General features: G+C 39.6%; 1 protein-coding gene across 4 annotated transcripts in view; it reads right to left on the bottom strand.

Moving 5' to 3' along the window:
* The window catches only part of dntt (deoxynucleotidyltransferase, terminal), a 95,396-nt gene that overhangs the window by 550 nt on the left and 67,102 nt on the right, over nt 1–27,744 (bottom strand). The gene's annotated exons all lie outside the window — the stretch shown is intronic.

Genomic DNA, 27,744 nt, shown 5'->3' with positions numbered 1-27,744 from the left:
GGCTCAGACATGCTGTGATTCTGCAGATTTACATTTGAGCATCCACCTCCTTTCTAAACCCATAAAACCCCAACCTTGCTCTAAGTGATTGCTCTCTTCAGCAGATGAGTATTTTCCCTGGCAAATCACAACAGGGCTATTAACTACTGGCCATCTACCAGCGCCATGTGATGGGTTATGTCTTTATAGGAGTGGTGACAAGGCCTGACTCACCTTGGGTGCGAGACAGCCTGGAGAGAGAGGGGGCTGTGATTCTGACACGTTCTGCCCTCAAGTGCTAAACTGGACCTGACACGTTGCTGAGAGATGGTGGAAAAATCAAGAGCATGTCAGCTCCCACAGCCAGCCAAAGGCAGAGATAACTGAGAGCAGCAAGTAGGAAGTCAGGAGAAGGGAAAAACACTATAAGGCACAGCTCCCTCTATAATGGCTTGTTATTTATAATGCAAATGACACGTTTGGGTGGACTTTTTCAACTTGCAGTTTTTGCCATCATTTCTATCAGGAATGGTTACTTTGTCCAGCAAAGTTTAAGATGAAACAAGCAGTTTAAATAGGTCACCTTAGCCACTCTATATGGAAGTGTAAGTGAGCACATTGGAAAACTGTGATTACCCAACTGTCAAATAATGCACTAAAAAAAGTATACCAATGTTTTCGCCTTTCACTGATCTACAGTATAAATTTCCAGAAGTGGTTTGCAGTCTATGATCCTCAGCTAACCACAGACTGCAAGTAAAAAAATGTGGAGTCACTTCAATTTTATTTATATAGCACCAAATCACAACAACAGTCACCTTAAGAAAAAGACCGGAGCTTTCTCTGTATTATCACAATAATACAGAGAAAACCCCAACAATCAGACGACTCCCTATGAGCAAGCACTTGGCAACAGTGTGAAAAAAACACTCCTTTTCAACAGGAAGAAACCTCCAGGAAAACCAGACTCAACATCTACCTGCTGGCATCCTCCATTTAAAGGGGAAATATGCCGATTCCCCAACCATATGACATTGCTGGAGGTTAGTGGCAGCTGCCAGGTGAAATTACTGGCAAAGAGCATGCTACATCAAAAACTTTGTGGAAATACTTTAATCAGTAATTGCAGAGGTTTTTGATGCTGTACCTTTATTGCAACCAGTTTCACACCAGTGATTGCCAGCAATCTCCAGCAACATGTCTGTGAAGGTTCTCAGTCATCCAGGTCATCGTAGTCTAAGGAGCTTGGAAAGAAAAGCGTCTGGACTTCTTTGAGTTGCTTGAAGACGTTTCACCTCTCATCCGAGAAGCGTCTTCAGTTCTCGGATGAGAGGTGAAACGTCTTCAAGCAACTCAAAGAAGTCCAGACGCTTTTCTTTCCAAGCTCCTTAGACAATCTCCAGCAACCACTCTCCAACTGGTTGCAGAGTTTATTCCCTATCAGCCAGTGGTTACTGGGGGTCACTGACAAGTCTAGGCCTGCATAAATGGGACATTAGCAATTGATTTCACAGTGACTACCAGCAACCATTTGTATCCAGTTTGGGAAGTTTTTTCCCTCATGACCTGTGGTTTCCAGATGGTGCTAAGCCTGTGTAACTAAAACCTGAAACACCACAGCACCAACTTTACATTCACAGCCTGGAGGCTTGTCATGTTGAAACATACTCAAACAAACAATTATTCATCTTTTTGACTCTAACGTCAAATGAATGAGACTATGAACTCACCAGTGACTGACCTTGACGATAAAATAATGTAGCTGTTTCTGTGATGGATGAAGTTTGAATTTTACCATCACCTGTATTTTCGTGCATTCAACAAAATAAAAGTAATATCCATTCCCCAAAAGTTATAGACCCCTAAACCGCCATCCTCCTCCCTGCACAGAGACCAAAATCAGCAGATTTCACTGCAAGTGCACAAGAAAAAAGACACATTTTCTCTTTTTAGTCATTTTTTTAGTCATTTGTCATTTTTAGTCAGGTTGGAGCATCTATTATCCTCTGACATCTTTAGCTCCTTGTGTTGTTGGTCTTAATGTTGCAGTACCTTGGGGATGATTGAAAAAAATGGGCAAGATTCAATAATCATGTTTCCTAAAATTAGATTAATATCTGTGGCTAGTCTCTTCAGTAGCACCCACTTTTTCTCTTGCACAACACATTTAATCAGCACTGTCCAAAGAAATATTATCTCTCTTTCCCAAATAAAAGTGTGCTGTTGGTGAAACAGTATTACATTTCAGTAAAGCCATCCTGAGGCCCATTAACTAGTCCACCATTGCCTGTATTTTTCACTGTTCTCATAACCCTGAGCCCATTTATTGCTCTGGCCACTCAAAACACATGAAATGCAGACGCACATCGCTGCAGTTTATGATGTGGCAAGCTATAGTGTATTAAACATACAGCTGATAAAACTTAGAGGCAGGAGAAGAAAAGAGAGAACAAAGGAGAGTGCTGAACAAAGCCAATGTGATTTGAAGTAAATACATATTTCTAACAACACATGACAGGATTTATTGTCGAGAGGAAACAGAGGACAACTCGAAAGATCCGACTAAAGGAGAAAACACAAGACACAGATGAGATTCTCAACATTATCATTTTAGCCACTGTGCTGGATCAGGGCTAAAGCGCTCTGTCCGCTGCACTGTCCACTTTTCTCAGTTCCTACAATCCTTACACGCCCTCAGGGAGATGTTGCTTTATTTACTTACCACAACACAGTGTGGTTCTCAGAGAGAAATCCACAAGCCTCGTGCACCTCTGGGTTCTTCCATTTGAGCAAGAAAAAGGAAATAATACTTGAAATGGCAAGCTTTATTCCAGAGCTGCTTGATGGATAAAAAAGGAACTTGGAGTTGAAGAACAGAGAAGCAGTTAATTAGAAAGAGAGGTTATCTGTCTGAGGCACTCATGTTGTCAGTGACTGGCAAGCCATCAGCACCACAAGCCAAAATGGCACCGGTGTATGTTACTGCGAGCCAGTGTCCTTGACTTAATAAGGCCGCTAATCAGCTACATGTTTCTCTGTCGGCCACGTAATGACATCCCTCGTGGATGTGAGAGCATATCAGTTCCTGCAAAACATCTGCCCCTTCTCTGCTGCCCGTCATCCTCTCTCTGCCACCCGTCCCACTGCTTGATGGATGGAGCTGATGGATATGGCTGCCTGCCCTACTCCGGCCTTACTCAACTGACACATCAAAGAGAGAAAGGGAGACCGAGAGACACTGAGACAAAGAGACGAGAGGGAAAACTTGGATGGCTGTTCACACCTACCCCGCCAGCAAGCATCCAAAGGACAGAATCATGAAGGAAGCTCAATATCACTCCAAACTGGCACAATAGTTTCACCACTGAAAAATCAAAAAGCTCCACAGCTACAACATACCAGCAGTAAAATGTTCAAAGTTAGGAACATCCAATAACTTTACCTCATTAAGTGAACGCATTTGCATATGCTCTAAAATGTATACTTCATCTTGTTTGCTTAAAACCAGATGTGGTGAGTAATAAAGTACAAATATTAGGTTAGAATCCCCAGGTATCTGAACTTTACTTGAATATTTATATTAACCTTTCACTTTTACCTTCTACTCCTTACATTTTTACAACAAGCTTGTTACTTTACGTTCAGCACATTTGATGAAAGTCATTTTTCCGGACTTTGTGCACTTTAAAAACATCAAATCGATTGAACCTAAATGGAGGGAACAATAATACATAAAAGACAATCCTATTGGTGTATCCATTATCAGGGCTTATTACGCATGACTGACATAAAAGACACAGAGATGAAAGAGACACAGAATACCTAATTTATACATTATTTATTGCACTATGGAGCTGATGGAGTTGAAATGGGCCGGAATGATCCGGAATGAATGAAGCTTTTTCAAACAGCTCAACAAATATCAGCAAACAAACAAACGGGTTATGTGCAGTTTGTGTATGCTAGCTAAAGCCATAGCTGATGTATTTCACAGGGAGAGAACAGAATGAGACACAACTTCATTCAGCGATGGAGAAAGAGGAAAATAGTTTGTTTTTAAAGGTAAAGACTGTTCAGTCACATTTTATAGACTGGAAATTTAAAGCATGTATAAAATTTCTGATTTCATTTTAGAGTTTGCTTTTTATCATATACAGTAATGGATTGGTACGTGATGTGTTGTAGACAGGTTTTTTCATATTGTGAAACATCCTGCAAAACAAATTGAAGTCTGAAAAGTGTTATGAATGTTTGACGGCTGGATGAAAATACAACAGAGGCTACACTGGTCACCTTTCAGTGCTGTGCTGAAGTTTAGAGACTATTTTAGACTGGTGTAGAGAAGCTGTGGTGTGATCATGATCAGTGTTTGGTTTCGACGATTACAGACACCAATTTGAATTTAAGATGATAATTAGAAAAACTCAATGAATTCCACCTTTATACTAGCTTTATATTGTCTAGCAGTGAGTAATTAGCCACAATAGCTCGTGTAGCATCTGCCTATATCTTGTTGAATTTCTTTACACAAAGCGCAGGAGTACAGCTCACCTATCACAGCCTGTACATACACAAAAAAAAAAATCTATTAAAGCACACAATAGAAATTATTGTGACCCATTTCTAAGTGATTTCTTTCCCCACACGACACTAGTACTATACAACCAATCTTATGGGTCCCACACCTGCCAAATCTCATTTTAACCTTTGACTATTCTTATTTTCCTGTTCGGTGTGAAGCCAAAGTCATCCAGTATAAAGCATCTACATTACAGGCAACAGTAAATGGAGCTTTCTTTTGTATTTCCTTTTAGTTTTTCTTAGCTTGTATTCTCCCCATTAGAATTATATTAAGGGTTTAAATAAGACTGTATTCTTTTATTATTATTTATTATATTAACTTAACTGAAGGCCAGTTAGCTTTGCAGAAAAATAGCTGGTAGAAATATTATCCAAAGCTCCATCTCTAAAACACTGTGGAGGCTCTGTTATCATTTGAGACTCTATTTCAGCTAGTAGTGTTGGGGATCTTGTCAAACTTGATCGAATTTTGAATGTGAAAAAATACCATCAGATTTGATTCATCATGCAATACCATCTGGAAAGTGTCTGTCTTCTTTTTTCAGCATCACAATGATCCCAAACACAGTGCCAGAGGAGTAAATACAAACCTGGATAGAAAACACACACTCACTGTCAGCCATGGATTGGCCTCCCTAGAGCGAGGACGTCAAGATTAACAATGTGGTATCATGTTGACAGATAACATAACAAAAGACAGCCAACATTCGAAGAGGTTTGAATGTCCTTGAAGAAGCCTGGAGAACTATTACTAAAGACTACTAAAAGAAATGACGAGAAAGCTACGAGAGAGCTCAGTCTGTTTTGAAGAATAAAGCTAATTGGAATTGTGTAAGCTCTGCGTTTGCCTGATATAGTGTGTTGTCATGTATGTTTACGCATAGTTCAATAAATCACTTGATTCCCATTTTTCTAGTAAAAGAAATGAGAGGTGGCCTAAGACATTTGCACAGTGCTCTACATCAAACCCTTTATGAATGAAGCCCCTGCTGCTCATCTTTCCTAACGCTTTTTGATTAACACAAGAATCAAGAGTTAGTGAAGTGGAACTACATGAGTTCAATCTCATAGACTGTATGTCAAAGCAGTCCAGCTGCCAGACCATAATGAGTCTGAATGGAATTTAAAATAATACATGTTGCAGTTCAACGTAGATCCTGCAAGAGCTGTCACACAGTGCTACAGCTCTTGCAGGGCCTGCTTATAGAAATAAAGCTTTTACTACTTAACTACCAGTTCCTTTCAGCTTCAGCCTATTTGAGCTCACTGAAAATTCACTACCACATTTTAGTTTCTGTGCTTATTTAAGTGCTGCAGCAAGTTGGTTCTTTAAAAAAAGAAAAGTGCTGTTTGCTTCACCAAAAAATACAAAACCAGGGCCAATAAAAAGCTGATGTTGGATAACCATATGGCCAGAAAGATGCATCTAGATGAGTTCTATCATGTCATAGTTGAATGTGTAAACAGTGTGTAAACAAGCCACAGCTTTCAAACCAAACAATTTACAGGCATTATCATGTCAGTGTTTCACAGCTTGTTGAGCTACTTGCCACTTGACAAATATGATTTGATGCAGACATAAAATGTTTCATAGTGCAGGTGTTGATTGTTGCACCCAGTGCTTGGTCAGCCACTGATGGCTGTTCAGCTTGGCAATGTCAGCTATTAGGACATGCAATTAAGAACTGAAATCATAAATAACAATGTAATATGTGGAAAATTGTCTTACATAACTCTACTCTCTTAGACGGAAAGATAGCTTTAAAAAAAAAACAGAAGAGAACTGAGCTAAAGGTCATGCAGACAAGTATGCAAACACGACCTGAAATCTATGCAAATTCACCCACGTTGTATAAGCCCTTTAGTAGGGGAAATGTATCTGAACAAAACTTGACAGTGCTGTCATCTCACTTTCAGTACTGACTGTCTGCTCAGCCGCAGGAGCAATGACCATGTATCAGGAACACGAGTGTGGAGGTCAGACTGAATGGCAGACACAGACAAAGCTTTCAAAAGCATCAGTTTCACCATGTTGTATTTTCACGGCTCTAATGGTGCAATGAGCACATTCAGAGTAAAGTATTTAATGTGTGAGTCCATCAACCTTTAAATAAAGAGTACAAGGTACTCTTCCATCATAGAAAGCACACTCAAAGGGCAGAAAGGAAGGAGACGGCTTTTTTCCCCTCGCAAAAATTTAAGATTATGAAATCAACTAATGTTCTCAGTCTGCTTTTTCTTTTTTTATTTGCACTTTCGTCTTTTCTCTGACAGTTAGAAATAGATTACTTTATTGCCAAGAGATCAAGGAAAAAAACTCTGATTGCCTCTAAGTTAATTTGTCTTTATTGCAGCACAAGGGAAAGGGCTGACAGGGGCAGAAAAAGTGGGAAGTCGATTACGCTCCTGTGTCTGCCTCCCCCAACGATCCGCACACCCACACTTCCCCTGTGCTCCGGTCTGCAAGAGCTCAGTGCACAGGACAGCCTGAGCAACCAAAGAGGGCACAGACACCTCACTAATCACACCAGCAATTAGTGCAAGCATCATAAAGCACCGCTGCCTATAAAACAGCTATTGAGTTTAGTGTTATCGTCATTACCCATCCTTCCCCGGCTTGCTAATCAGCTCATGCACTGGGCAGAGAGGCAGACGGGTAGAAAATAATAAATTCCTAATCAGAAACAATGGGACTCTCACTCGACGTCCCTGGTGTTATGGCTCTCTGCTCCCGTGGAGGAGTAAACATTTGCAAATCAAAGTTATTTAGTTGATTAGGCTGCCCAAAGGCAATGAAAAGACACATCAAAGAGTCTGAGAGAAGTGTTGGATAAGATTCTTTTTTTTTCTGTGCACTGATAATGTTGCCAAAGCAGCAGCAGTTTGACACTTTAAAAATTATATTTCCGTTTGCCTATGTTGCCACTGATTAAAGGAAGTAGCAATGACAGTTTCTAACAAATTTTTGCACAATGCTACACTTGAGCACTATTGTGTCTTGCTCAGCATGAATGCAAGATAAATCATTAGTCAGCGCATTTAACGCCATTTTTATGGATAGCGTAGCCCATTTAAAACAACCTTCAAACATTCTCAATTGCCTGTATGCAGAAAAATCCACATGAAAAGTGCCGACATACTACATGCATGAAAGTGATATAATGTTAAGACCCCTTTTTAAGATGACTGAAAGCTTTTCTACTCTGACTGAGAAGACTGGCTAAGTGGTCACTTGGAGCTTTAATAGTTTGAAGTGGCAATAGAGGAGATTTTTTTTTTTTTGCTTTAACATGTCATTATAAAGTAAATGTTGATTGCACTGCTATGAAATAATAACACCATCGGCCTCTAGGCAGGCTCTCTGTGAGCCTTGCTTTCATTACACAATTCTGTCTGCCACCAGAAACAAAATCCATCCTTCCATTTTCTTCTGCTTATCCAATTCACATTTGCGGGAGTGCTGGAGCCTATCCCAGCTGGAAAAATCGATAGCGCAGTCAAACTAGGACGAAGGTGATGTTTTTTGATTTTCTTGGTAGTTATGAGCAGGTAGCTGAAATGGAGACTGGGTGAAGAACTGAAGGAACTGCTAAAAAACAAAATATCCCTGCTGTTGGAAGAGGCAAAGAACGCTAAAAGGGAGACTGACAATAACCTAAAGCAAAAACAAGCATGACGATTTTATAGTATAAGTTGTACAGATAGTATTCACACCTAGAATTCACCTGGCATTACTTCCATGGCACAAGCGAGTTATAAAACCTGTCTATTTATCCTCCTACTTACAAGCAGGCGTTTTAATATGCTGCAGATACTTCAGTGGGCATGATTTCCTTCAGCAAATGTCATAGCAGTTTTCCAAATATTTGCCTTTAACATTCAGGGAAGATGACTGAATACTTATGTACAGTAATGTGCTCGCAGATGTACTGGCAAAAGGCAACGAATGAGACAAAAATACAAAAATATGCAAAAGTTATGAATGCAGTACAAACAAAAGCCTGACTAGGAACACAAGTAAATGTGAGAATGCTCAAAGACAATCTGGTAATGTAAATCATTTTCTTAGCCGCAGAGAAGGAACATGCTTAGTCACAGAAAATCCTTTGTTTTTCTATGCTACAGTTAGCATATTAAATCTAAATTAAAAAATACTTCACCTCTAATTAAAGTCAGACTAAGCTCATGAGTACAATTCAGTGATTATCAATATTTTTTTAAAATAAACAGCAGCTTTTCTTGCACTTCCCACAATGAGGTGTACCAGTAAACCAGTTTGTCAGTTTTGAATTTGCTTACCATAGAGACTGCACAGAAACTAGTGATCACTAGGGAAAGATGCACCTGACCAACTGGCAAGTGGTTGCTGGAGATTGCTGGTAGTTGCTAGCTAAAAGTGGTCGTAAAAACTTTTATGGAGCTGCTCTGATAAAAGAAGATTCCCACGTTCACCCTTGGTTTCTATGCAAATGCTGACTTCTCTATGATTACACACCACTGAGAGGTATTGAAATTATAAATCTAACGCAAACTGGAAACAGTAACCATCACCTTCAAAATAAAAGTTGTATCATTTGAAGGATTTTGTGGTGATGGTAAGCTAAAGCTTTTATTTTGAAGGTAAATATTCTGCAAGCGACCACAACAATCACAAAGACATTTTTGTTACACCAACCTATTTTTGGCTATCTGCAAATTTCCAGCAACCACTTGCCAACCAGTCAGGGAATACACATTTTTCCCTGGTGACTGCAGATTGGCAAAGGGTGTCTGACTAGTCTGTCCCACTGAGGTCTTAGTTATTGACAACCAAAGTGTTTAGTTAGGTTAGAGAAAAGATGAGTTCAGAGAAGTGACACTAGTGTGATGCCAAGGGGATCTTGCCCAAGGGTCCTAGGAAGGGAGATTGGGCTCATGCAACTGCCTGAGTGATAGGTTTGACTCCTATGTTTGAAATATGTTGGGCCTTAATTTTCTTTCTTTGCTCTTTTCTTCTGTCCAGTATCTACTGTCAGTTTGCCCCTCGACATTTGTTAGGCAATGAAAATATCATGCACAGCTAAACCCAACAAAGCCAAGCCACATGTGAATCACGTTTAAAATATGATTTTTCTTTTAAACAAAGATAATAATAACACTGCTGGCCATCTAATAGTATTTTAAAACAACCCTTGCACTCCTTGATGTTTATTTGCTGCCATGCATGTCATTTCCATTTGCTCCATAACCACTGACACGAAGTTCATCACTTGGCAGGTGTCTTGTGGATTGTAGGAGATTTCTCCCACAACTGTACAAATTTGCAGCTCCTGTAACTGTAGCTTGACTCATCCTCATGTGGACCCAAACAGAAACCTCTTCTAATGATAACAATAAATTAAGTTTTTCTGCTCCACTGAAGCCCATAAATAATTAATTGGTTTGTTGACGAGGGGATGGTTTAGCATGACCAGTTTGCTTCCTGCTACAGACAGTGTGATCAGATGCTACTGAGTCAGCACTCCGCTCATTCTGGTCAATTAGAAACAGCACATTAGCGAAATATGAGCTTTGTTTAGAATGTTTTTATGACACATTTTCTCATTGATATGAGCCGAGAGCTCAGGAATCATTTCATTGGGTGCTACACTGAAAAAATGGAATGGTATATAAGCAGAGAACATCTGAAGGTTAAACATGTAGGCTTCTCTATACCTAATCGCAGTTTTGGACATGCATCCAAGCCATCTTTGCTTATATTATGCACTACCAATATTACACTTTATTAGGTCCACTTTTGTCTTCAGAATTGCTTTAATTCTTCGTGGAAGAGATTTAGCAAGGCGATAAAGGGTTGGTGCTAACCTCCTGTTCCATCACATCCCAAAGGTGTTCTGTTGAGTTGAGATCTGGTGATGGTGGAGGCCATTTAAATACAGGGAACTCATTGTCATGTTCAAGAAATACAGTTTGAGATAATTTACGATTTTTGACATGATGCATTATCTTGCTGGTAGCAAACATCAGAAGATGGAAACACGGACACGGTCAGCAACAATACTCGGGTAGGTTGTGGTGTTTAACAGATGCACTAGATGTTCCAAAACATATGCCATGTGCCATTACACCACCAGAAGCCTACAAGCCATTGACACAAGGCAGTGTGGATTAGCATGTCTCAAGCTATCTATGCTAAATTCTAACCATCAGAATTTCACAGTGGACTCATCAGACCAACAAATATTTATTTTTCGAATCTTCTGTTGTCCAAATTTAGTGCTGACAGAAATGCCGATCATGTTGTTGTCTTCTGCTGCTATAACCCATCAGGTACTCATTGGATATTTTTTGGACTATTCTCTTTAGATCCTAGAGATAGTTGTGCAGGAGAATCCAGGTTGATCAGGGATGTCTGAATTACTCAGACCAGCCAGTCTGGCACCAGCTAAAAAGAAAATCACTTAAATCCTATCCTGATGCTCATTTTTACTTCAGTGTGTTGTCTTGACCATGTCTACATGCCTAAATGCATTGAGTTGCTGCCATGTGACTGGTTCTTTAGACATTTAGGTTAACATAGAGTAACAACAGTACCTAATGAAGTGGGCAGTGAGTGTAGAGCACATTGCAAGTATTGAGCGATCTGTCCTTTCTTTATTTCTCACTTCAAAGGCAGAGGCAGACCTTTCTAAAAGTGGTCTTGTAATAGTTCTCTATGCTTTCTGGAGATCCTTCGAAGTTCGTCTTTGGAAAATAAGAAATTACAAGAAAAGCTCGCCTAAGAGACTTCAAGCTGTGTTGAAGAATAAAGATCGTCATATCAAATATTTACTCTGAAGCTCATTAGAACTGTACAAATGTCATACTGGTTTTCCATTTATGTTTGTGGGTTTCAATAAATCACTGCAGCTATTTCCCTTTTTCCTAGAAAGGAAAAGAGGGGCATGTCAAAACTTTTGCACAGTACTCTATATATTACTAATATTGTACTATTATTACTGCACACTCACTCTCTTTATACTGAAAGAAAAGCTGAAATAAAACTGAGTTCTTTCTATAAAATCAAGGACTGCAAGAACGGCAACCTCATCAGTAAGGCTTAATAAAACCCCTTTTTACATCTAGGTTCTGCTGATAAGACAATAACGTAAATGTTTTACTATTCTTAATGCGACTTTTGAGATTTTAAAATGAAAATTTGGACTGTTGAGTGTTGGGTAATTATTCACTGTGATTAACCCTAGTGCCTGATTCTGGATGCGGTGAGACCAAATAAATCAGGCATGAGGGCACACGGGGTTCTGTTTTTATAACAGCGCACTGCTGTGTGCATTTTTCCCAGATGCCCATAGCTGTATTTTGTTAATAGAACTCATTTTGTATTTTAGGAAATCACCGTGGTGGTAAATGTACCATTGGAGAGTCAAAGGTGTGCAATATTGTGTGTCAGTCATAATCATGCAGTGCAGGGTAATTTGGATGTCAGAGCCTTGAATCGTGCGCTTACGGAGAATCAGAGTTTCATCAAAGTGAAGGCAGCCATTTTCTATTATTTTCATAGCTTCACTGAGCAGTCTACATATCAATTGATTCTAACAAACAACATGTTTAATTCTACAGCACTTCATCATCCAATGCAGAGCTATGCATCATGACGCCCAGAGTTAATAGGCTGTCGAGACATCCTTCGTCTTGCAGCTCATGTACAGTTTCCTACTCTTCTCTTGGGATCTGAGAACATGTAGCCAAATATGTTATCTCCTCTAAAAGCGGTTTGATTTAAAGTACCATATATGTACCTCAGAGTCCCATTGGGAGAATCGTTTATGGCAGTGAGTCTTTTGTGCTAGAGTTTTACTCCATTACAAAACTGCCTCAGTGCGATTGATCAAAGCAGACTCCTTTTAAAAGCAATGAAAGCGTTCTTATTTGACATGCTGAATCCAATGCATGGCCAGATTAATGTATTCCTCCTCATCACACCCTGGTTCTAATACAGTGTCAGTGTTCCCAAAAGGTGACCAAAAAAATCAGTCACCACATCCTGTTTCCTACATCATTATACACATGGAGCTCTGGAGGAACTGCAGCTTATCATCTTTGCTTTGCCCCCCCCATATTTTGTCCAAGTGTTGGTTCTGCACACAGAAAATGCATCACCTCTGAGCAGGAGGACTCTGATCAACAAACAGTGCTCAGAATAGCTCCTAAATAACCCTTCATGAACTTGGTACAGGCTGAATCATCACATTACGACATCTACTGACAACAGAGTTGCTTAACATTTTTTACATAAATTTCTAAGTCTTGTTTTTCAAACCCTAGCACTTATGTCACCATTCAGTGCACTTTACAATGTACACTGGCACCTAAACACATCCCAGCCTATAATACCAGAACATTTATGTCTTTCGATTCAGTCAGTAGATTTTTTTTTACCTGTTGCGTTTGTTCTTTACAAAACCAGCTCCATCTGGAGCAAACATCTGGAAGTGGGTGATGCTTTCTCTTAAGCAGGCAGCAATGCACAGCTTTATCAGACATGGGAAGTTAACCAGATGTGCGAAACCTTTCAGTCCGTCTGCACCCTTGAAACTTTTTTCTTGTCAAAGTGACATTTTTTTTTTTTGAAAACATGTATATCGTGCAGAGCATAAATATAATCTTTGCACGGTTCATTCTAGTTCGTTTACAAGTCATAAATGGGCTAATTGCTGCCTCAATGGGAAAATAATGAACACTATAACTGAAATCAAACAGGATAAGTTAACCTCAACTGTTTTCTAATGACTTGTAGTCATTAGCAATAGCAGACAATCTGTAGCCCCACATTGCTAGCGCGGTGGGGCATTTGTGGAAGCAACCTTACTGATGACTAACAGTTTGCAGTAACAGCAAAAGGTGTTTTTAACCTGTCCTGTTATAATTACAATAACAGCAGTAGCCTTCACTTAATGGCTGTGCTCTCAAAGGTCAGCACAGCTTGGGTCAAAGTTCAGCTAATTTGAATATATGGTTTCGCTGCTCACACGTAGACTTGACCCTGGGACAATCACAACAGATAATATACACAATTAGCTAACTACCCCATATAAACACAAAAAATGCTATTGCACCACATGCTGTTCTGTCTATGACGGTCTGCTGAACGTAAAGCCTTCGCACATGAACTACACAACACTGCCGTCTACATCAGCCTTTTAAAGTGGCAGCATGCTGTGATTCAGTTATTCAAATATAGATCACTTGTATATTAACATTCCCAAATTAGATATACCCACGACACTGACATAACAAGACATAGTGCATGAGTAATATTGTAGTATGTTGTGCAATTTTTGACAGTAAATCAACACAAGATTAGAGTTGGGATTTTTGGGGGGTTTTTTAGAAATCATCCTACATGTAAATTTAGAGTAAATAAATTTTTACTTTCATCATTCTGTCACATTGCCGCTATTATAGCAAAGTGAATGCACTTAACTGTTGTTTGAAAACGCACGTATGTGATGCTGCAGGTATGTGATAAACTACAAGCGGGACCATGAGAGGGAGACTGGCATCAGGTGTCTCATGTTCTTGCCGTACAGAGCTTTCTCTTGAAGAACGGTGTATTTTAGCGAGCTGAGCAATTCCAGATGCCGGAGAAACACATGCACAGTCTGTGAGAGTCTATTAATATGAGGCACGCATCGGGACTTAATGCTGCGTTGGATGTGATGCAAAAATGGTACAAGGTTACGAAAAGTAACCGTGGTGCACATTCAGACTGCAGCTGACATGATTACATGCTGTCGGAGTGCATGTCTAGAAGGGGTTGGAGCTGACAGTAACTCAGCCACTGTGTGTGTGGAGCTCCACTGCAGATTCATTTAGTGATAATTGAGATTCAGCAAAGCCACTTTACTGTGAAAAATATGTTTATACATATCATATATGACGTTGTTGTGCAGTGAATGCTCCCACGCTTTTTAGAGACCCCAAAACCACAAGACAAGGCTGGAGCATCCCAATGACTATTTACTCAAGTGTCCCTGTAAATAAATCATCGGGTAAACTGAAACGAGAGCCTGGATGGACGGGTGCCTGCACCACCGCAAGGGCTGTGTCAATTAATGTTAGATGACAAGCAGACAAGGTCCAACACCAGGCCTTCCTGAAACCTTCTGCCATTCACTTTCATCAATAATGGACGAGGATCTGTCTCTTGAGTGAGGCAGCACATCCTGGATCAGCCCTATCTCTCATTATTTTCTCTTTTTTTGTCCCCTTGTTCCATCTCCCAGGTTTACAGAGCAACTCATTTCTTCTCTTTGTGTAATTCCAGGAAAATAGATTGCAGGTTGCAGGATTCAGCGATAATAGCCTTCTATTGAATTTTTTTTCCTTTTTTTTTTTTAGTAATGCAAAACACAGCCCCAATAGAATCTATAAATACTTCCCATCCTTTTTTCCACAAATTAAGCACTGGTAACAGGCACTGTGTGGGTGGATGGGAGGCTGGAGAAGTGGAGGCAGATGTACACTGGTGTGGTGGTGGTGGTGAAAAGGGTGTCAGGGGGAGAGAGGTAGGAGAATTAAAATACAGTAAGTGAACAGATAATATTCATGCAATTATCCTGGATGTACTTTTCTTCTTTTAGAAATGCTCCTTCCTCTAAACATGTCCATCACTCTTTTCACCCCTAATTCCCCTTAATTTCAGTCTATTTTTCAACAGTTCCACATTCCCTCCTCTATCATTACCCCCTTCTGACAGGCAGTAGCTGTCAATATGATTTATCAGTGATGCTAACTGATGTAGTTGTCCTACTGTGAAGGCTGATTAGATGACCATCCTGCTGATACAGCCTTGTCAGGGACTCCAGTCTTCGGGAATGGTAACAGCATTGCCCTGTCTCTGCCCTTCTCTTCATGTGTCACTCTTGCTTTTCTTCCTCCCTTGTTTCATTGTCATTGCTGTTTGCCTTCCCTTTAGCAAATTTCCATATTGAGTGTTGTAACATCAAACATCAGCCTCTGAAAACTGTCCACATAAATTGAAAATTACAGCTGATTTTTTGAAGACCGTTCCCCTTCTTTACAGTGCTGTAGATTTGCCCTATATGCCCCACAAAAACTGCAGGTGTTAGACATAAACAAATTCTACTCCATCTACAGAAAATGATAAATTGGAACACAAGACCAAAGCACAAACTGTTTGTCAAGAAGCGCTTAGAAGCACTCCATCACCAGAAAGTAGGATTCAGCACTGTGTTGCCCTTTATAGCAAGCATTGTACGGCTACAAATTCACTAATATTCAATTCAATTTAATTTATTTATATAGTGCCAAATCAAAACAACAGTGTCATCAAGGTGCTTAATATTGTAAGGTAAAGACCCACAATAAGACTCAGAAAAGCCAACAATCAGATGCATGTATTTGAGACAATGGGAAGGAAAAACTCCCTTTTTAAAGAAGTCTCTATTAGAACCAGGCTCAGAGAGGCGCAGTCATCTGCGGTGACTGGTTGGGGTGAGGGGAGGGACACAGGACAAAAGAGACACTGTGAGCCAGAGACTAAGGCTACGTCCACACTAGCTCGGATAGATTTGAAAACGGCGTTTTTGTCTGAAAACACTCCGCGTTCACAATAGCGTTTTCAGTCGTTTTCACAGAGTTGTGCGTCCACATTAAAATGGCTGAAAACGCTCACGTTCCAGTACTGCGCATGCGTGAAACGCAAGAAGATTCGACCTGCCTCATTTCTGTCTGCCCTTTATTTACTTTCCGGCTCTTTGAAACGTTCGGGCAGAATGTTGAGGAAAAGCACCGAGTTTTTTAAATGGACTAACAATGAGGTGGAGTTGTTGCTGCGAGTAACACAAAAGTACAAAGTTGCAAAAGCAAGTGAGCGTTAAAGAATTTGAAGAAAAGCTATCTGGAGCATGTACAGACTGATATTAATCTTTAATAGGGCTGTCAAAATTGACAGCAAACAACTGCTGTGTAATGCCCTCAGCTATCTTAGTTTAATTGGTCACTTGAGTGCATCACATGACTATGTGTCATCATTTTAAAAAAGTCTCCGTTTTCGATGTCCACACTGTGGCACGAAAGCACCGTTTTTGAATGTATGCGTTTTCAAGAGCGTTTTCAAAATGCTGCGTTTTCCTTTCTCAGTGTGGATGGAAGGCCAAAACGGAGAGAAAACGATGGGTTTTCAAACGAAAACGCATTAGTGTGGACATAGCCTAAGAATAACTATCCATCCATTCTCTTCTTCTTATCCTTATCAGGGTCGTGGGGGGTCTGGAGCTGATCTGAGCTACCATAGGGCGAGAGGTGGGGTACAACCTGGAAAGGTCTGTCGCAGGGCTAACTGCATTTGTTTTGACTGGAGTTAATAATAACCAATAATTCAATAATATGAAACTCATAGCGGCTCGCATCAATTTGTGACTTATATCTCAACTTTTGGGCCTCATTCACTAAATTTTGCTTAACAACAATCCTACACTAGGCAAAAAATGAATTTGCACACACCAGTGGATTCACGCTATGTGTGGGTTGGCCGGTTTGTTCTCAATGCCATGCATGACACGACTTCAGTGACACCATCACGAAACTCTTGTGTTCAGTGCGATGATGTTGAATATTCCTGATAAGTTCTGTCCCTTCTCATTTAGTTAAACACCTTCTCAGTGACACTCAGAGCAATATATATCGCTTAACAAAATGTTAAAATATCTTTCTCTTTGGTTAACCAAAGGCCGTCTTCCTGATTTGGAAACAGGGAAACAGGCTCAATTTTTCATCAAGTGCCAACTTGGAGTTGACAGTTATTTAGTTGAACCATTTTGGACGAAAACTAATGACATTTACTTCAGCTTCAGCTATTTTTTGTATCTTATACTTATTACATATTGTTATATTGCTAACTTAAGCTGGAGAACTGTAACGATTTTTCCTGTTCTAAAATATTGTCAGCATGTTAGGATTTAGCTTAGAGCTTTGCAGTGTCCAGAGCTCCACTTCAAAGTCTTTTTTCTTTTCTCAAATGCTTTACGAAAATTCTGAATTTAAATATATAAAAAAAAATACATACAAAAAAAGCAAAAATATCTAATAGAGTACTTCCATCAGTAATGTGAGTAAAAACAGATAAAATCATAAACTGGTTGACTACTTTTTAACTGGCTCTGCACCACCAATCTTCATCAGCTTGGACCATTATTATGCCAGCCATCCCACTCCACACTCCCCAGTTCATCCCATTAAAGTCCCTTAATTGTTTCCCTGACCTCTGTGTGGAACGACCCAATCAAATAACCAATGTATCCTGAAATTAATGTCCATATTTGCATTGTTCACTTTTCATTAGGGTGTCATTAATTTAGTGGCTGGAGAAAACAGGGATCTTATTCAAGGGGAAGGAGGTCAAAAGAAGACCTTTCACAATGAGAAGGTGGACGACTGATTTTTATTCCACAGCTCTTCAAGAAACATTAGTTACAATTGATTAAGAAATCAAAACTCAGTATTTATAATCTATATATGTACAAACTACATGTGCTTCAAATATAATAAACCAACACAGAATAAACTTGCTTCCAGTTTTGTATTACAGTTTCTCAGAAATCCTCAAATGTCTATGAATCGGTCAGAAAATATCTGGAGTTAAATTAGACATCAATGTAACACCTTCACATTACACTAACTGAATGCTGCTACTGTTTAATTCATGGTGAATCCAGCCAGATTTAACTGTCTGCATTCCACTACAGTCAAAACCTTTCAAGACCGACTCAGGGACTTGCCAGAGAAAACATCCAAACTGATCAAAGTAAATCCTTGAAATGAAAAATTCCTTGAACCCTTTTTGACTGTCAGAGAAAAAATTGGAAATATGTGCTGGGCTTTTATGGCAAACCAGCAAACCCCAGTCTTTGTAATGCTGAGTGGCAGCTCCCTTAAAGGAGAGTGGGGGTTTTAATCAGAATAAATGCAAGAAGACACTCAGACTTGTTGTGTGAGTAAGGCATTAACATGGTCAGAGGATCGTCAGGGAAATTTGAAGCTCTTAGTGGAAATCCTAATTACAATGCCTGGACACAGACTGGAAGCAAATGAATATCAACCAAAGATAAGAAGCCAGGCAAAGTGCAGCAATAAATGATCAATCCAAAAGCTTTTGTCTGAATTGTCTTTTAGCAACTACAGCTATTAAACATTAAAGACAATCCCACAAATATGCTGTTTACTGCTGGAAATACCATATGGATCCGGATTTAGTAAAACATGAACAATCTGATGGTATTTGCTGTTATCTTTATTCCATCTCCATCGTTTGACTTGTATTTCGCCTACAGTGCAAGGCAGGTGAAAAGGTTAGATGGTGAGGAATAAAGTGGCATTTCAAAATTAAAGGCAGCACAGAAAGGAGCGATTTGTTTAACAGTGAAATTTACCCTTGATGATTTTTAATTTTCCTTTTTAGGCAGAAACAAATGATAGATGTAATTATGAGGTGTTGCGGTACCATAGCAGTGAACATATAAGGACGTCTTACCATTCTGACTCGTGTGAAACATAAGTACTCAGGGACCAACAAAGAAAGAAATCAGCTCCATACTTAAATATGCCACCACCTGATATGGTAGTATCTCAGAAAAGGGCCTGGAGTACCCTGTTTTTAAAAACGATGATGACAATATCAGATTTGATGGGCACATGCTACTTTCCACTTACTTCATTCAATTTCATCCCCAGTTGTGTGCTCACACTGACATCAGAGGAGTGTGGTGGCCAGGTCAAACTGGCTATTATATCCCACAACTGCACTGTGATGTTATCTTACTTCTTATGACCTGAGCCACTGGATCCATCTATCACATCCATCTTCCAAGGGCAGCCAGCGACAGAAGCAGTATTTTGCAAATGCCACCACAAGGTACCCAAGCAACTCTTTTGCGTTGTGACACTCAGACCTCGCTGGTACACACAATCCAGTAGCAGAGTCATCCTTTCTTTAGTAGTAGATAGAATCTGATGCTTGCACATGCATCTGCGACTTTTCGACTTCCTTCCTTTTTGTTACCTATATTTAAATCTAAAACAAGACAAAGCAAAGAGACCAAAACATGCTAACATCCAAGTGGTGCTTAGATTCATAATTAGAAATGCTTTATGTTAAATTCTGCACCATTCAAACAGCCTTATAGCCAAACAACTATAAACTAATCTTTTTAGACTTGCATTTTGTTAACTCTTTTTTAGGATCGCTTATTTTTTTGTAAAGCATTTTGTGATCCTTGTCTTGAAAGGTGCTATATAATTAAAATTTTACTCACTTACAGTGCCTCTATGTGCCACATGTGAACATTCTACCATATGCTGTATGTATTTGTTTATGAATCACACTAAATAAAAACAATTTACCCAAAGACGGAACTTTATGAAAACTTGCATCAAAGTTAACAACATTAATAAAGAGGTGGACATAAATGAACGCTATGGTTATGCTAGTGGGAAAGTTCGGGTATCATCTGCATACATGAAAATGTATCCAGTGAAACTTGCTTCCCACATTTTAGATTTAAGTTAGAGCTTACTGGTCACCCAATTAGCTTGTCAAGGTTAGCTTTAGCAGGCAAGAGGAAGGACCCAAATGCAGGACTCAGTACACACGGGGATGAACTCAAAAAAGCAGCTTTATTCTGCTGTATGACACTAAAATACTACCAAACAAAACCTAAACCGGAAAACTTGAAACTAAGACTAGGGAACAGGAGACTAGGAGTTACAAGGCAACATGGAGCACGGGAAAAACCACTCAGCATGAGGGACGACACGACAAGCAGCAGGGGGATGACAGAGGACTAAAATACGTGTAATCAGGAAACGGGAGACAGAAGGGAAACACATCTGGTTCTAATTTCACAGACGAGACGGGAAACAAAGGCTGAACAAAGAGCAGAGCTGTCAAAATAAAACAGGAAGTACACGACAGACACAGAGAACCTCACTAGACATGAGGAGAGAACTAACCCACACCAAACATGGGGGCACCAGAACAAAACCTGAGAACTAGAATTAACAGAGCAAAGAAGGACTAGAGTGCTAAAACAGAAACCAAAAATCTAGTAATAAACCATGAAGTCACAGATTAATAATAACAAAAGAAATCCAAAACACTGGATCACTCACCCAGGATCGTGAAATAGCTGATATTGTTCTATATTATATGTTACTTTTTTCTTATTGTTTTACAGAATATATTGCAGAAAAATGATGAGCATGCTATTTAAAAATTATGTCATTACATAGTCTGTACAGCAGAGCAACTACTCAGAATATACAAGACTCTCAGCACCTTCTGCAGTACATGCAGCACAGTATGCATCACAGCTGGCAAAGGTCAGCTGGTGTCTTAATGGTAGGTGCTAACTTGTTTGTGAAATTCTTTGCAAAAACTAATCAGTTACAACCCCATACAGCGGCACACAGTTTTAGCCATTTTTACATTTCATAGAATCTGCTCAGTGACGACAGGCTTTTTGTGGCCATTAGGAATATTTCATTTTTTGTGTACTTTTTGTGCCTTTTGAGCCTTAAGATTGATTAATATCAAAAATAACAAATGCATCATAAAGTATAAAAAGGTACTTCAGGGTAGAGTAAATAGAGTGAAAAGAAAAGAAAGCTATGGAAAGAAAAGCTAAATAAGAATATAAGTTTCTCTATTCACTTCCTTTAAGAACTTTTATGAAAAAGTATTCTCCCAGAGGCTCCATGCTTGTCTTGAGTTTGTCACCACACACAGCAAAAATGCACATGTGTGCAATATTTGGGACGGTCCAATTTTCTAAATCCTATTTTAAAATCCGAATGCATCTTGTAATCTGTCATTTCCTGTCCTTATCTCCCCAGTATAGGTGGGAGCTTCTCTTGGAGCGCAAGACGAGGTTTTATGAGAGAAATCTGCAGCAGACGGCCTGTAAATACAAGATATGTTGAGACTTTTTAAATCCTGAAGTCTGATCCCTTCTTAAGAAGCCATTCCTCATCCAGCTCTCCTCTGCTGCAAGATGTCTTCATGCTGTATGTCGGTCTTTTTTATAACTGCCTGATTTTTTGTGGGCAGTGCTGTCACATCTAAGAGCGTTTCTTGTTGGCTCCACAGATGATAATCACCCATTTACAATAAATGACTTGGTACTTTATTGCCAAATATGACGTTTCCACATGCAGTGATGACATTTATGTCTGCATAGATAGTGTTTCCACCTACAGTGATACCTACTTCCCCCATGATGAGGACGCTTCTGGTCATTTGACATTTCTGCACTGTGTTCAAGTGACAAAGATTTTTATTGATACGTTCTCAATCAGGGTTGGTATAAAGCTAATAGTCGAGTCAGATCATGATGTATAACTGGATTGCTGGTGTTCTGCCTCCAGCACACTTTACCCAGACATAACCCTTTGCCAAAACTGAATGGGAGTTTTTCCAGAAGAATGTCTCTGAAATATCTTTTATTTCTGCTGCGTGTACATCTGGTCGTGATACTTCTTTCATTACTCTTATTCCAAGTGTGAAAAGCTTTACCGTAAAGCATCTAGATATTCCAGAATGCACATTCCTTCTTTCATTTTTAATTAAAAAAAGAATGCATGTTGCTTCAGGAAGCCACTTCACACTTTATTAAATTTAACAAAATTTACTGTGTTGCAGAATAATTATAAATGAGACGGATTTAGACTGATGGAAAGGTGAAAAAAGTCAAAAATGCAAATTTCTTATATAAAAATGTATTCAGAGCCTCACTGGTTTATAAAGGCTTTTTTTAGAAGAGGCAGTTTTTTGTTCTTGGGTAAAGCTTAATTTTTACTTCTGCAATAAATCTGTGCAGAACCTACAACAGCGCCTAAGCAAGCGGCTGATGATTTTGCTAGGTGTGCATGCATTGCTCTGCAATTTTAATGCCAAAATACTGGTTGGGTTTTGGTTGCACTCTTTGAGGTGATCCATTCTCTACCAGCTGATTTGAAAAACAGTAGCAGACGAGCAACTAGCCTGAAATGTGTAGGAGGAAACAACAGCACCAAACTGTTCAGTCACAAGCTTTGCAGGCTGTGTTGAGGTAATGTGTAGTAACACTTCTAAAGAGCTGTATTTCAGGTAGGTTACCGCATAGGCTTTTAGAGGGGTTTGTAATTACAACATATCTGCAGCACAGCTTTAATACCGAAATATAAAATCCTATTTAAGTCTACAAGCTTTGCACATGTGGATTTGGGCAATATATCCCATTCTTCCTGGCATGTTCTCACCAGCTCTTTATATTGGTAATACTTAGAGTTCAGTTTGTGTCTCATTCAAGATTTCATTCAAGACTTCTGAGGCTCTGTTACAGTGATTGTTGGGTTCTTGGTCACCTCCTTCATTAAATCTTTAGATAGTTTTTCAGCTTCTTCCTGATCAATGTACATAAATACTGATAATTCTAGTACCTGCGGGTACTTCATATATTGTTTTATCCAGATTGATTCACGTGTCTAGGAGGAGTTAGTGCAATTTAATCATTACAGTAAGAAATAATGAACATAAATATTAAAGGTTTTACCTGCCAGCCCTAATCAACACTAAACATACTGTTCCTGCATCAAGTCAAACACAGCTACTTTTTCTTATCCTTGTACAAGTTTTCTTTCTTACTTGCTCTTTGATCTAACAGCACTGAGTTCTTTGTGTGGCTGAATAAGGGTTAAAAGTAAATGAAAGCAAAATCCAATGGTGGTTGCAAAATAAACGACTAGCAACCCGCTCACAGCTTATAACAAAACAGACCATCCCCAAACTAGAAGTTAAATAAAGGAGAGAAGAAGAAAAATGAAATCAATTTCTGTATCTGAAAATAGAACACCAAGTGTAGCAATTACTGGAATAATGTTCCTGGGATACTCTGCTTCCACAGCAATAATAACCAGTGACTATAAGGCAGCCTGTAATCCTCTTAGTGTGCTTAATGAAATGCTACATATTGTTTATACCTGTGTGAGATGAGGAAAAAATAAACTTTTCCTCTTACTTGCTTACCTACACTCATCCTCCTCAGCTTTTTCTTGTTAAATGAATCCTACTATTGCTACTAGTTTTTTTTAACAAATATGGGCAATCATCAGAATAATTTAAGATATTTTTTAATTGTAAAAAATTGAATTAGATTGTAATCTAAAGGTTTAATGAAAACACCAGCAAGATGAGTGTGAACGGTGCCACATTAGACTCTCCTATAGGTTGAGAAGGAAGACTTTATGTGTGCAATTTAGAAACTGGTTCAGAACCACATTCACCTCAGGTTTACTGTCTTTTCCTAAAGATCTACTTTTTATTGTCACTTGTCTGCATCACCAGTAAGCGATTTCTGTTTTACACCAAACTAGGGTTCAAAGCTAATAGCTGAACACCAGGTACTGAACTGAATTGGAAGAACATCTGACCTTGGGAGAAAAAAAACCATCTTGATGTGTTCTTTCAACAGCAGCTATCAGGTCTATTCATCTACCTCTGTTAATTAAAATTCATAAAAACAGACGTGCCACCAAGGTCGACAAGAAACATTTGCAAATGTGAATGGTAAGAGAACAGCTCACCCCCATCCCCGCCACTCACTCCACAAATGCTTCCCTTTATAAACGGAAAGTTTCCCAACTCTGTTCACCTGCCAGCGGGATGTTTAGAGGACAAAGACCTCCCCGCTCCTCGGCTCAATTGTCTGTCACAAAGCACGTTCGAGCATGTGTGCGTATTACACCGCGTGCCGCCCTGAGGGTCCACCATCGCTAAATTAAACCTCTACTCCCCCTCTCTCTGCTCATGAAAAGGGGCCTCCTTCCAGGCGGCTGCCCGTTCTCACTGCAAACACTGCCTGTGAGCGTCAGCCATCCGGCCAGGGGAGCTTTCAAAACCACGGCTCCCCAAAGCCCAGTGCAATTGCCCTGTTATTGTCCACTCATCCACTGCTCACAGGGTGGAGGAGGTTGGGAGGGGCGGTCAAAAGAGCTGTGAGCACTCTACATCCAAGATATTGTAATTTGACGGCGAGCTTCGTATTAAATTCTGCTCTCACCCCAGTGGTGAAGGAAAGCATGTGTCAGATAACACAACCATCATGAATTTATCATCGCATTTAAACATTTTACGTTTGTCAAAAAGAGTTAGGAGAGCCACCTGCCGAAATATTTTCATTTATGTATATAAACCACTTTAAAAAGGACTCTCCTGTGGACCTTTATACTACTGTTTGTGCTGCAATGCATGTGCAAGCACTCATAAGGCAAGCCCCTTCCTTTTTTTTACACATAAAAATCTATCCTTGAGGAATCCAATAATGGTACAACCAAAAAAAAAAAAAATCCATTTGAATTTTTTATGTTTCCTTCAGGTCTTTTGAAGGATGAAGGCCCTCCTGGAGGTCAAAGTTAATGCTATATTTGCAATTACATTACAGCTGCAAAGAAGTTCTTCATGGACTCTCTTTGGAGTCAGAGCATGTGCAATATTTTTATAATTAAAGCATTTCCTTCGTTTTTCTAATAGAATGAATTTTGCTGTAAATAACCTCAGAAATTGCTGGTGAAAATTAATATTGTATGTATGACTCACAGCTCTCATCACAGACAAAAAAATCATTTAAATTTTCATTTTTGTATTTTGTACCTTCTGAGGTTGATAGATGAAAGATAAATACACCCGATAAGGAAACGAGTGTTATGTGGGTGTAAGCCTTTCTTAAATGTTTAACACTGTTATTTCAGTACAATGATCCCACTGGAGGAGAGCTGTACAATATCTACTAGGCGCCGTCTTTTCGTTTTGCTTAACACCAGGTTGGTGGAGGCCTACTGTCCGCTGGAGTGTGGTGTAGAGCTGCTGGATGTCAGGTAGAAAGAGAATATGAATGGCCCTCTCATATCAGTATCTGTGCTTCAGGACCAAAGCCAGGACATCTATGCTCACAGCCTTTTGACCAGAACCTCATTAATCACACTCCACACATGACATAGAGTAATTACCCTCTGAGAAAGACACATTCAGATACACACACATGCTCACGCTCGCAGTATATAACACGCTTTGAGAGCACACGGCAAGGTATGCACAAAAAGGCAGAACAAACGACAGTGAGTTTGATGTACATGAACACATTTTTAACAGGTGTACTGTGGTTTGGAGACTGCAAACACCTGAACAGCTCCGCCGCACATTCACAACACACACTGGGTAATTTTCAAGGGTAGATACTGCTACACATAGAGGGGCGAGTTTTTTTTTGGAGGTGTTGGGCTGGGTCATAGATCCCTCCTGCCCAGGGAGGGAGTCAGTCTGTCTAGGCATGATGAAATCCTCCACCTGTCCTCATTCATCAAACCCACTACACATATTAATTATCACAAACCTTCAGACTTACAGCAGAGGACACACACACGCACGCAGACAAACACACACACGCACATTTCCCTCCCCAAACCGCTCCCTCCGACTTGCACCTCAGTTAAAATTCAACTGTGGTGGCGAGGAACTGATGCTGGGTGTAAGTGCCTGTGGCAGTACAAGTCAGCAGAGTATTTTCAGAGGACGACTAGATGTCAGTTATTGCTAGCAGGGTGTCGCAACCCAAACTTGACAGTGGAGGTGCAGTCATATCGATCACGCCGGGGTGCCAAAGATTTCCTGTGTTTTGTCCATTTCCCTTCACGCTGACCAATTACTAGAAAACCCAACTGACTTGGCAGCTTCTTTATTGGAAAAATAGGCCTTTTCCACAGTGGGGACATTTCTAAGAAAACCAGACAGCCAAGTATCTGAGACAACTTTTGACATTTTGCAGAAGGAAAACCAAAGATGTGGCACAGGCCACTGATCATTTCACAGTGGATTCACACCAGGAGCAACATCAATGACTTCTCATGAAAAAATAACACCTTAAACATTACGTGTGTGTGTAGAGAAAAGATGCCTCATATGGTAAATCAGTAGGTGAATTACAAATTACAAGCACCAGTTACTCATTACTCCTTTATCTGGCTACTTCATTATTCAGATCTAAGTTTAAGTTTTAGTGAGTTTAATTACACATCTTAAAAAATTCATGACTGCATCTTGTCTTGTTGCAACACTGTTGCATCAGCAAAACTTGCCCACTGACAGACAGGCACATGAAGACCTGTAACCACAACTGCTTTTTTTGGACAGTAGGTGTACAATAGCCATAATGATACACACCCACTGCACTGTTGTAGTGATAGCTGAATTACGTTTAGGAGTTTCAGTGTGCTACTCCTGGAATTGCTCATCCAAGTTCACTGACACACCAACAGGCCTACATTCGTACAGCATTCATTAACACAATAAGCAAGTGTGAGCACCCAGTTTGATTTAGGGATTGAAACAGGGCTGCAACAACCACATACAGGTCTCATTTACCCCTACCCAGCTTCACAGTGATTGTTTAACCTGTAGGACGCACCCATATTTTTTTCAAATCTATTTTCAGCACAAACTTTACAAACAAACTACAGAAGTAAATAGGCACCAGCATCTAACTGGTAAAAGGAATCAAGCATTAAAAGCCTCTCATTTCCACCAGGAAAAAGCAAAGCTAAGTACGGGTAAATATAGGACACACACACACACAAAACTATGATACTATTGCTCACTGGATACGGAGATAAGAAGCTGTTTGCTAACACGCAGGTTCACCATATCTGCTCTATTATGGTGAAATATTACCAGCACTTCTTCAGAAACCTCATGAAGGCATCTTTAATTAAAGTGCTTACTTTCTCTGCCTTGGAAAACAAATCTCTCAAGCTGGATCCAAGAAATGTTTGTCATATGTTGACTGACACAAAAAAATAAAATCATCAAAATTAGCTGAAACACATTTATTTTGGTCTTTGTTTCTTACTTTTTTTGCACAATAAAAGCAGGAATAACAATGATAAACTGATCACAACACACATGCCTTGTTATTTAGGAGACCGGCGTGTTTAGAAGCTCTCTCCACTTCTCTACTGCTTATGTCACAACGAGTTACAGAAAACCACAAAAAAAAAAACCAACATGACAACTCTGTCACTGTGTGTGAAAATGGCATCTCCCCCTCTAAAGCTGCATAATCTCGACAGTTCTTCAGATGTTGTGTGATGGAAACA

This window comes from Oreochromis niloticus, linkage group LG13 (assembly GCF_001858045.2).
Source record: "Oreochromis niloticus isolate F11D_XX linkage group LG13, O_niloticus_UMD_NMBU, whole genome shotgun sequence".
Lineage (NCBI taxonomy): Eukaryota > Metazoa > Chordata > Actinopteri > Cichliformes > Cichlidae > Oreochromis > Oreochromis niloticus.
Note: the sequence above shows the minus strand (reverse complement) of the source record. Positions and strands in the feature narration are given on the sequence as shown.